The sequence below is a fragment of the Hyperolius riggenbachi genome, chromosome 5, assembly GCF_040937935.1.
Source record: "Hyperolius riggenbachi isolate aHypRig1 chromosome 5, aHypRig1.pri, whole genome shotgun sequence".
In the NCBI taxonomy this organism is placed as follows: domain Eukaryota; kingdom Metazoa; phylum Chordata; class Amphibia; order Anura; family Hyperoliidae; genus Hyperolius; species Hyperolius riggenbachi.
This window is the reverse complement of record NC_090650.1, coordinates 308,081,890-308,091,836: the sequence shown is the minus strand read 5'-3', so window position 1 is coordinate 308,091,836 and position 9,947 is coordinate 308,081,890.

Sequence of the window (9,947 nt, the reverse complement as noted above, 5' to 3'; positions counted from 1 at the left end):
AGACCATCACCATGGTGGGTTCTGACCACCAGCCCAGGGCAAAAAGAGCGCCCCCCTCCCCCAGCAGCCACATCAGAAAGAGAGAGGCAGTGCTGTACATAGACTGCCTGCCTTACTGCCTACTTACCATGAGGTCCATCTCATGGCAGGTGGAACTGGAAGAAGGCGCCGGGCCAGGAACGGTGGGGGTCCGGGCAGGGGACCATGGAGGTGCTAGCGGGCAGCGGCAGCAAGGGCCAAGGCACCCACTAGCAGCAGTGGCAGCGAGGAGCCCGAGTCCAACTGGCCAAAAAGACTCCACCTTCTGGGGCTGGGCTCCGCCGCACACTGCTGCTGCACACAGGGGTGAGCCTGGGGTGCCTGGCACCTGGCAGCAAGATTTTTTCTGGCGCCTATGGGAGTGGTTAAATTAACCGCGCCCAACCACATAACCACACCCATGTCCTGCCTAATCACACCCACACCTTCCACCTCTTTACGCATGCATGTGGTACCCCATTCCTACCCCTCTTCCATGGGCTTGCTCCTGGCTGGCTTTGACTGCCTGGCAGTCTGCTAGTCTCTGGACTGACTCAGGTTGAGAGGCTCTGCGAGTGCGACGCAGTCACACACTGCGTATTTATGGCTGCCTGCGGCCACCGTACTCTCGCTCGCTGTCGTCGGCTCCTCCCCCCGCCAAGCCCAAGCGTGAGGTGGGCTGCCTGTATCTTTCCCGTTGCGCCGCGCAGCCTGCCAGTGTTGCCAACCTTTCACGTTATTTTTTACTGACAAATACCTAAAAATTTACTGACAAAAGATTATTTTTACTGACAAAATTTCCCCACTAAATGCACATAAGAGACAGCGTTTCACCAGTAAATGCACATAATAAGAGACCGCTTTTCACCAGTAAATGCACATAAGAGACCGCTTTTCACCAGTAAATGCACATAAGAGACAGCTTTTCACCAGTAAATGCACATAATAAGAGACTGCTTTTTACCAGTAAATGCACATAATAAGAGACTGCTTTTCACCAGTAAATGCACATAATAAGAGACAGCTTTTCACCAGTAAATGCACATAATGACAAACAGCCAGTTTCCCCAGTACATGTAGCCAGCCTGGACCCCCATTAGGCAGTGAGTGACAGGGAGCCCCTTTAGGCAGTGAGTGACAGGGAGCCCCTTTAGGAAGTGAGTGACAGGGAGTACCTTTAGGAAGTGAGTGACAGGGAGCCCCTTTAGGAAGTGAGTGACAGGGAGTACCTTTAGGAAGTGAGTGACAGGGAGCCCCTTTAGGAAGTGAGTGACAGGGAGCCCCTTTAGGAAGTGAGTGACAGGGAGCCCCTTTAGGAAGTGAGTGACAGGGAGTACCTTTAGGAAGTGAGTGACAGGGAGCCCCTTTAGGAAGTGAGTGACAGGGAGCCCGTTTGAGCAGTAAGTGACAGGGAGCCCCCAGCCGCCGCTCCCGCTCCCCCCTTACCTTGCAGACCTCAGGATCAGCGGCGACCCGACCAGTACCGGCGGGCGCCGGACGCAACCGCTCTATATGTACCTTTAGGAAGTGAGTGAGTGACAGGGAGCCCCTTTAGGAAGTGAGTGAGTGACAGGGAGCCCCTTTAGGAAGTGAGTGAGTGACAGGGAGCCCCTTTAGGAAGTGAGTGAGTGACAGGGAGCCCCTTTAGGAAGTGAGTGACAGGGAGCCCCTTTAGGAAGTGAGTGACAGGGAGCACCTTTAGGAAGTGAGTGACAGGGAGCCCCTTTAGGAAGTGAGTGACAGGGAGCCCCTTTAGGAAGTGAGTGACAGGGAGTACCTTTAGGAAGTGAGTGACAGGGAGCCCCTTTAGGAAGTGAGTGACAGGGAGTACCTTTAGGAAGTGAGTGACAGGGAGCCCCTTTAGGAAGTGAGTGACAGGGAGCCCCTTTAGGAAGTGAGTGACAGGGAGTACCTTTAGGAAGTGAGTGACAGGGAGCCCCTTTAGGAAGTGAGTGACAGGGAGTACCTTTAGGAAGTGAGTGACAGGGAGCCCCTTTAGGAAGTGAGTGACAGGGAGCCCCTTTAGGAAGTGAGTGACAGGGAGTACCTTTAGGAAGTGAGTGACAGGGAGTACCTTTAGGAAGTGAGTGACAGGGAGCCCCTTTAGGAAGTGAGTGACAGGGAGCCCCTTTAGGAAGTGAGTGACAGGGAGTACCTTTAGGAAGTGAGTGACAGGGAGCCCCTTTAGGAAGTGAGTGACAGGGAGCCCCTTTAGGAAGTGAGTGACAGGGAGTACCTTTAGGAAGTGAGTGACAGGGAGCCCCTTTAGGAAGTGAGTGACAGGGAGCCCCTTTAGGAAGTGAGTGACAGGGAGTACCTTTAGGAAGTGAGTGACAGGGAGCCCCTTTAGGAAGTGAGTGACAGGGAGCCCCTTTAGGAAGTGAGTGACAGGGAGCCCGTTTGAGCAGTAAGTGACAGGGAGCCCCCAGCCGCCGCTCCCGCTCCCCCCTTACCTTGCAGACCTCAGGATCAGCGGCGACCCGACCAGTACCGGCGGGCGCCGGACGCAACCGCTCTATATGCGGAAGTGATGTCACTTCCGCATAGTGCGGGCGCTGGGTCCTAGCGCCCGCACGATTGGTCGCCGCCTGATCGAGGTCTGAGTGAGGCGCCAGGAGGGAGGGAGGGGGAGCAGTGGCGGCGGCCACAGGGACGGCCTGGCGCCCCCCAATCTGTCACTCATCGGCGCCCCGTTCAGCAGAACCGGCTGAACGGGGCAAGAAACGGCCCTGCCAGGAGGCAATATCTTCAATCCACCCTTTTATATATTCTATTTCTAAAAGCCTCTATGTACAGTCTCTCCAAAAGGAACACCCCCATTACGTGTAGCATTGGCTACACCACCCTAACACGCCAAGCTTCCACCGAGGCAGGTTAAGCAAATGACATCCAGCAATAAGTGAATTGGTGAACTGGCTTGCGTAGCAATAGCGCTTTCATCAGCTCCACAACTTGTCAAAACAAAGTCCGCACATAGGCTGGTACTCACGCGCCCTGACTGGTTAGCAGGGTCTATCTGTCTCTTTCATTGGCTCCGTCCAGGTCACTGGACTGCTAGGAGACCAAGTTGTCTTCTAAAGTTGCCCGCACCGATGGCATCCATTCAGAGCGAAGCCGGCAAGGGAAGAGGGGCGGAGGCTAAGGGTGGATCGATGCCGCCGGAGACTCAGGGGATACCATAAGGATAGGCCAAGCTTTTGATAGGGAGTCTCCTACAGTCTCCCAGTGCGACCCATATTGGGTGATAATCCTTTCTCTATTTTGAGTATCCGATCCATCCCTCTTACTCGACACAAGGAGAGTCTCTTGGTCTCTATTCCTTGCTTTTTTGAAACTTTTTCTGAGTACTCTGTGTGGGTAGCCGCATTCTCTTAGGCGTGTATACAGTTCATGGGCTTCCTTTCTAAACTCCTCCTCACAGGAGCAGTTCCTCCTCAAACGGAGGAACTGTCCGTATGGAATGTTTCTCACCAGGTGGCTGGGGTGATGGCTGGTGGCGTGGAGGATGGTGTTACCTGCAGTTGGCTTCCTATATGTTGAGCTAGTGAGAACCCCATCTCCGACCGCAATTTTCAGGTCCAGAAATGGGATCTCATGCTCATCACACACATAGGTTAGCCTAATGTTTTTATCATTAACATTAAGTATTTTCACAAACTTATCTAGATCTTCTCTTCTACCTCTCCACACCACCAGCACATCATCTATAAACCTAATCCATAGCGCGACGTGCCGCCGGAATGTATCGAGCATGTACACATCTCGCCTCTCCCACTATCCCAGATGGAGGCATGCGTACGTCGGCGCACACGCCGCGCCCATTGAGGTCCCAGACACCTGGTGATAGAACCTACCTCCAAATAGGAAATAGTTCTCTGTTAGCACCATTCGCAACATGTCCACCACGAAGCGGTTATGATCAACCATCATCGGGTAGGCCTCCTCAAGATAGAACGAAGCCGCTTCTAAGCCCGCCTGGTGGGGAATCGAAGTGTAAAGGGACTCCACATCGATCCCCACCAGGAGAGCCCCATCAGGTATCTGTACTCCACTAATGACCTTCAAAACATCGCGGGTACCAGTTTTTTTAGTTTTTGATCCACATACTGTCCAATTCGTTCTGTTGGTCCTCCGATTCCTGATAGGATCGGGCGACCAGGGGGGTGGTCTTTATTTTTATGTAACTTTGGGATCAGGTAGAGGGTGGGTCTAGTATATTCATCAACTTTTAGGAATTCAAATTCTGCTTTAGATAAAAGGCCCTCTCTGAAAGCATCCTGCAGTCTGTCATTGATTTTATCGATCAAAGGGGGGAATGGATCATGTATCACATTTTGATACGTCCTCTCATCGCTCAAGTGGCAATGCATTTCTTGTAAGTAGTCATCTTCGTGCCAAAGGACCACATTCCCCCCTTTATCGTTTGGTTTTAAAACAAACCCCTTTGCATCTTTTAATTCTTGCAGTGCCACTTTTTCATCCTTAGTCAGATTTTGCTTAGTTCTCGGATTCAAGTTAAGTGTCTCTAGATCTTTACTAAAGGTCTCTAAGAAGACAGATAAGTATTTATTTGAGCTGAGGGAGGGCATAAAGCTAGATTTTTTTCGAAGCTTAGTCTGGGGTGTTGGTTCAGTCATAGTCTCTGTTATATCAACTATATCATTAGTCATTTCAATTTCCACATGCCCTTCGTCCCATAAACTCTCCAATGCCATCAGAGCCTCTCTCTCTCCTAAGTTTAAACATTCATATTGGGCTTCCTTATTCTCCATAATAGTTTTTTAATTGTTTTCTTTGAACATTAGTTTCAAAAGGACACGCCTCAAGAAAAAGAGGACATCCATATAAACAGGGAATTCATCACCTCTTTGAACTGGTGCAAATGTCAGCCCTTTTGAAAGGAGAGATACATGGTGAGGCTCTAATGGAAAATCGGAGAGATAAACCACATCAACTCCTAGTTGTCCTGATTTTATTTGTTCTGACTCCGCCCCCTCCTCAACTCTTCTTTCTGTACTGCTAGTTTTACTTTCACCCCTCTTCCTTTCTGACTTCTCTCCTTGGTCTCTTTTCCTGTACCTTTGCCTCTGTCCTGGTCGTCGCTTTCCATCTCTTCCTCCTCCCCTTCCTGGTCTAAAAAAGCCACCTGTCTATCACTACTCTCATCTTCAGTCTCCCCCGCATTGTCATGTGTGTTATTTTTTGGCGGGTTGCTTTTAGGAAGTGGGGATGGGCGTCTAGGTCGACTACCACTTCCCCTTCTTCTAGATTTTGACCAGCTTCGCTTAGGTCTGAGGGATGGATCAAATACAGTTGTCAGATCCCAATCTGCAACATCCTTCTGAAATTTGGACTGCTTCATTTTTTTGATCGTGAATTGTGTTTTCTCTATATGTATTTTTAAATGGTTATTCAGTTTCTCGAACTCTGGGTCATCTTTATGTTTATCAAGTTGGGCACCACTCACTTCAACCAGATCTGACAGCTCCTCCAACTGCATCTTTTCCTCTTCTATAAACAGCTCAAGTATGTGTAAACCTCTCTGCAAGCAATCCTCTCCAGATTTTCTTAGAGAGAAAGGCTCCTTGAGAAGGTAGACCCTGCCCTGGAGTATTTAAGAATCAACCTTACCTAATCATACAACACAGTATTCCGATATAATTATTACCCACTGGCCAAACTAATCACACGCTCTTTGACTCAGTGGTCCTCCTATAGCCTGTCCTGGTTGGGTCGGATAAACTCCATTAAAATGACACTCCTTCCTAAGCTCCTATACTATTTCAGGTTGCTGCCTGTCCGAATCCCCCCTCACTTTCTTAGAATGCTGCAGAACAAGCTAAACAGATTTACCTGGAACAACGCCTCTCCGAGGGTTTGTAAAAATACACTATATGTACATAAAGGGAAGGGGGACTGGGTGTTCCTAATCTCTCTAACTATTATAAGGCGGCCCAACTAACTTACCTTCTTGACTTATACAAGGGACCCAATATGCCAGCTTGGACCCTATTTGACATACCTGTGGCAGCCCCTCAATCAGTTCAAACTCCCATGTGGCTACCAAAACAGTCTCGCCCCTCGGGCTTGAGCGTAGTGATGTGTCACTGTCTTTCAATATGGTATACAGTTCGTTATTCCCAAAAACTAATGTCTCCAACTTTACCGCTTCTGTCAATTATAGACAATCCCTTGTTCCTTCCAGCTTATGAAAACCTGAGAGGTTTCAGGTGGTGGAGAGACCAAGGTCTAGAGCAGATCAAGTCACTCACTAACAACTCTGGGTTACTGTCATGGGAAGATTTAAGGGATAAATACCAAATTCCACTTCAGGAAAAATTCCGTTACCTTCAGCTAAAACACTGGTTGAAATCCCTCTTCCCATCACAGACCCAATTTCCAATTGTCCTTACAAGATTTGAGAGATTTTGTGCTCTAGAACCCTTTGCTAAGGGAGTTATTTCAGATTTGTATGCTCAATTGAATGACCCACCAGGGTCCTTTCAACACAAGTATGTCAAAAAATGGGAGACTGACATTAAAGGGACTAAATCGAAGGAGGAATGGGAGTCGATCTGGGCTACCACGTCCAAATTATCCCTAAATTTAGCTTTAGTAGAATCATCCTACAAGGTAATGCAAAGATGGTACTGGGTCCCGGCCAGACTTCGTCATATTTCTGGAACGAACCCAGGATTTTGTTTCCGAGGCTGCCAAACAAAAGGAGACATGCTCCATATTTTCTGGACATGTCCAATGATATCCAGATTCTGGTCCCGCATATACAGGATGCTACAAGCTCTGTTTGATAAGAAAATTACTAAGGATCCTCGGTCCGCTCTTCTACACTGTAAAATTGAATCTCTCACAAAACATCAAAATGCTTTAGCACATTTTATATTTGTGGCAGCCTCGCAAACAAAAGCAAAAGCTTGGAAAACACAATTTGTTTCTTTTGAGGAACTGAGAAGTAGAGTGTCATCCTACATGGTTCAGGAACAGATGGCTGGGACCCTGGAAGACAAGGTAGCCAGGTACCATAAAATATGGGATACATGGAACCATTATATTACTTTAGTCCCCCCCTAGTGTTTAGATAAAATCTTATGCCAGAAGTGTCTATTCTCCTGCAGGCCGGAGCAGGAACCTCGAACCTTCTTTTCACCTCTTCCCTCCCCCCCGCTACTTTCTTCTCTTTCTGCACTACTTATTCCCCTTTTTCTCCTGTGAGTGTTTTGTGCGTTTTGTGTTGGGGCTCCGGCCCACCTTTTTCAAGGATAGAGTCAGGACAGCATCCGCAGAATGAATGAGCTTAACCAAGGATGGAACCATCAGAAATTCTGTTGTATATCAGCTACTCAATATTGTATCCTAACTCAAATGATGTGATTCGCAAGTTTTCCTTGCATAAACTTTATATAATGTTAATTGAAAAATTTTTAATAAAAATTTTGAAACAGAGAGAAAGGCTCCAGGTAAGAATCAAACATACATAATCTTTTTTTTTTTTTTCCTCACATAAAATATAACACAGAAAACCTGTCATTAGACTCAATATAAATGACAAAAATGTCAGCGTTCATACTTTTTACCTGTGACATACAGTATATGTTGTGATGCACAGGTTCATAATAGCTTACAGTATATATTTCAGTTTTACTGTTGTTCGGCAGGTTTTCAGCACTTTACATTTTTTATAATAAAAAATAAGATTATGCAGCTATCATATGTTTATGACCAACTGTCAAAAGAGAGGACAAATAAGGTAAAAAATCAAGACCTTTACCTCACTTTGGCCCATATGCAATTCACTTTTTCTCTTGAGTTTTTACATAGGTGATATTTTCAAACTTGTCAGTAAAATGCTTTTTAAATCACCAACAAGCAAGAACACATTCAAAATAGTTTTGATAAAACTTTTTCAGCTACTTTTGGTCCTTTTTCGCTTGCAAAATGACAGAAAGTTATATTTATTGCAGTGCTGTCCAACTTCATGGGCATGGAGGGCCATTTATCTTTCAGACCCCATGGTGGAGGGCCGAAGGTTCTTGCTAGAGCCGCAGACCCCCCCCCCCCCCCGCAAAAAAATTTGATTAAAGGACAGTTAGATTGGCAGCACTTTTCACAAAATGCAATTTAAAATAATGGTGAAGTTGTGTGGCGCGCGTAGCGCACCAGAAAGCACGAGGGTTCCGTTGAGCGCCAAAAATGGGTGTGGCCATGGACCAGAATGCGGGTGTGGCCACGGGTGGAGGCAAATTTACATGAACTTAGCAATAGATTAGGACAGTGGTGGTAAACCTTTTGGAGGCCGAGTGTTCAAACTGCAACCCAAAAGTCACTTATCTATCGCAAAGTGGCAACAGCAATTTAAACTACATACAAACGTTTTAACTCATACATGAACATTATGGAAAATCCAAGTTGAAAATAAACTCTGAAGATAAACAATTTCATCCATCCTACTCCTGAAAAATGTATTTTTTTTTTTTAGAACCTCCCAGTTTTATTTTCCGTTTTAAAAAGCTAAAAAAGGTTTAATGCTATTGTCTCATGATGATGATTCAGCTTTTCCATAGTCTCGCAGTTCGCAATCATGTGACCCCCAACAAGACAAATTCAGCAATCATGAGGCCCCCAACAAGACAAATTCAGCAATCATGAGGCCCCACAACAAGGCACATTCAGCAATCATGAGGCCCCCAACAAGACAAATTCAGCAATCATGAGGCCCCCAACAAGACAAATTCAGCAATCATGAGGCCCCCAACAAATCATGAGGCTCCCAACAAGACAAAATCAGCAATCTTGAGGCCCCCAACAAGGCAAATTCAGCAATCGTGATGCCCCAAACAAATGAGGCCCCCAACAAGACAAATTCAGCAGTCATGAGGCACATAAATAGAGAGCATTTCACATAAATAGGCAGAATGCCCCTTTAATATGGTAGACACCTCTTACCTGGCTTCTGTATTCTCCTCTACTGGCTGCTGTGCCTGGCTGGCCTGGCAATAGTGTTTTCGGCCAGATTGGTGATGATGTGTGGGCTGAAAGGCCTTGCGGTGCTGCTGTGGCCGGGCTGGCGGTGATGCTGTGGTGTGGCCGGATGAGGTAGTAACAGGTGTCCCCCCAGCTAGATAGTGACAGGTGTCCCCCCAGTTAGTGACAGGTGTCCCCCCCGTTAGATAGTGACAGGTGCCCCCCCAGGAAGATAGTATTCAAGTGAAAGTCACTGCACCAATGGTTGCAAAATGATGTGCCGAGATCTCCTCTGGAGTCACAAGTTCAATGCAATGTAGTTCAAAAGATCCGCACCATCAAAGTAGATACTTTATTGTAGCTCAATTAAAAACAATAAAATTCATATGTGGGTATGTACAAAGATGACGCACAGGCGTTTCGGGCCATATTAGGTCCTTTCTCAAATCGTGACCAGCCCACAATGATCATTGTGGGCTGGTCACGATTTGAGAAAGGACCTAATATGGCCCGAAACGCCTGTGCGTCATCTTTGTACATACCCACATATGGATTTTATTGTTTTTAATTGAGCTACAATAAAGTATCTACTTTGATGGTGCGGATCTTTTGAACTACACCCCCAGTTAGATAGTGACAGGTGCCCCCCAGTTAGTGACAGGTGTCCCCCCAGTTAGATAGTGACAGGTGCCCCCCCCAGTTAGATAGTGACAGGTGCCCCCCCAGCTAGTGACAGGTGCCCCCCCAGTTAGATAGTGACAGGTGTCCCCCCAGTTAGATAGTGACAGGTGCCCTCCCAGTTAGTGACAGGTGCCCCCCCAGTTAGATAGTGACAGGTGCCCCCCCAGTTAGTGACAGGTGCCCCCCCAGTTAGATAGTGACAGGTGCCCCCCCCCCAGTCACATAGTGACAGGTGTCCCCCCCCAGTTAGATAGTGACAGGTGCCCCCC